The sequence below is a fragment of the Amblyomma mixtum genome, chromosome 4 (assembly GCF_055824585.1).
Source record: "Amblyomma mixtum isolate Tamu chromosome 4, ASM5582458v1, whole genome shotgun sequence".
NCBI classification, from domain to species: Eukaryota; Metazoa; Arthropoda; class Arachnida; order Ixodida; family Ixodidae; genus Amblyomma; species Amblyomma mixtum.
The window spans coordinates 97,813,888-97,816,020 of NC_143015.1; the positions used below are offsets into that span (position 1 = coordinate 97,813,888).

Below are 2,133 nucleotides of genomic sequence, written 5' to 3' on the forward strand. Positions count from 1 at the left end.
ATAACCGAGGAATGAAAACAACGATTACAAAGATGAAAGCCAAAACAGAAACCGGATACGGCTGACGAGGCAGGGCGGAAGAGATTCCCCAGACACTTGCAGGAAACGATTGTGTCCACATGGAGCAGTGCACAGTATGTGTGGTGTGGTGTGTTGAACACTAGACCCATTTCAAGATTTTGACTGGTAGCATCTACAACCAATGTGTTATGCCCGTAAACATTTCATGCTTACTCTACTCTCGGTTACGAGAGAGGTAGAGATTTTTTCACTACCTATGGTGCCTTTGTCTAGCAATACCAAGCTTTATGCTCGTATATGTGTTTCTTATGGGCGCCCTCTGTGGAGCTCTAACTTGAGAAAGGAAATAATAAAGGGCTACAACGATAAATTGGAAGGGTAAAAAAAGTCGTCAGTCAGGTGATGGAACATGGGGTCACAAGGGGCGGGGTAATTATAAAAAGAAAATAAAGGAGACGAAAAAAAAAAACTTGGATCCATGATATTACGATCCACTGCTCTTCATGAAACGGGGAACTGCAGACAGGTGAAGGAAAAGAAAGGAAAAAAAATAGATCGTGCGCGAAGCGTTTCATTAAACTGTACGCAAAAAAAAAGGCGCTAGGTCCGAGTCTATTGACCGGGCTACCCCATGCCGCCCATTCACAGGTGCTATCCCACTACTGCTCAGCGCGGGAGTTTTTGCCTGCTGCGTTTCCGCCCTGGGCCGGTTCACTCCTCCTTAGGCGACCTGGCCACCCCGGGTTCCCCTGGGGTCACCATATCGGCGCCCAGCTTAGCGCGGACACCCGATCAACATGGGCCAACATGGGGAAGGGCTCCCAGCCTCAACCCGTCCTCCAGCGCCGGCCTCCAAGTAGCTGGATTACAGAGGCACGCCACAGCCCCCGGCGATGGTGGTCTTCAAATTGCGGGGTTTTATATTTACTAATGGTATATTATTGTCGCCACACAAGTTCCTGATGCGAAAATTCGACATATTGCTGTATCAGGACCATTTTTCAGAATGGTGACCTTGTGTTCATGATTTTGTGAATACAACACGTGTGGTATGCAAATCCAGCATAATTAAGGAGTTGTACGTGCGCTCCATCTGGGGAGCATCAGGCAAAGTCTTATAAAGTTACCTTATGGACTCCGAGATCCGCTAAGAAAATTTTTAGTATATAGACGAAGCAGACGCTGCTCCACCGCTTTTGAGAGACCTTTACACGGGCGGGGATAAAGACCGTGGCCAGATTGATAAAGTAAAACAATGTCTTTGAAGGAATAAGCGGGAGTCAATTCTAGTTCCTGATCGTCGGGGTCGGAGGGGAGTGTCCGGTGATAGAGCGCGTGGGCGGCGGCGTCAGCTGCCTCATTTCCCTCAAGGCCCATGTGAGCAGGAGTCTAAACGATATGCCGGTGCGCGGGGTCCCCGGAGTAGACGCTGTTTTGGAGAATGCGGTAGGCTAGATACGGTACCCAGCCCTGTTCGACATTCCGACAGGCCCCTTGCGAGTCGGAAATAATTGTTTTTGAATCGGGATCAGATGCAGTCAACACAATGGCGACCTACTCCGCGTGTGTTATGTCACGGGCTCGGTAAGCAAGGCCGTTCACTGTTTTGGATTGGTGGACGACTGCGGCCGTGTGCCATCCCCCATGGTGGGGGCCGGAGGCATCCACGTAGAATACGCCGAGTTTCGATTCATAGTGGCGGGCCAGGGGTTCCGCCCGCGCCAGGCACTGGCCATTATGGTCCTCACGGTTCATATTCGCGGGAAGAGGGCGCACGCGGAGGGCGCATCTCCACTGGGATTGAATACGTACGCGCTCTTCCATAAGAGTGGTCTGTTGGATGTGTAGTCGGGAAAGGAGGCGGCTACCCGACGATGTGTTTGAGAGACGTGTGTATTGGTTGGTCAAGTGGGCTTCCCGGAGGTTCCGAAATTTGTTCACCATGCCCAGCCCCAGGAGGCGCTTGTTGGAGGTCTTCGCGGGGAGGTCCAGAGCCCGCTTAATAATTTTGCGGAGGGTGACTTCGAGTGAACCCTCGTCTTGCTTCCGCTGGTGGAGGTATGGAGTCGAATATAGAATTCGACTAGTTACAAATGCATGCGCCAGTCGCAA

At 51.2% G+C, this 2,133-nt stretch overlaps 1 non-coding gene across 1 annotated transcript; it reads right to left on the reverse strand.

Moving 5' to 3' along the window:
- Positions 1–615: 615 nt before the first annotated feature.
- Positions 616–913, reverse strand: LOC149347543 (signal recognition particle RNA). Its single transcript, XR_016282615.1, has one exon.
- Between the last annotated feature and the right edge of the window lie 1,220 nt (positions 914–2,133).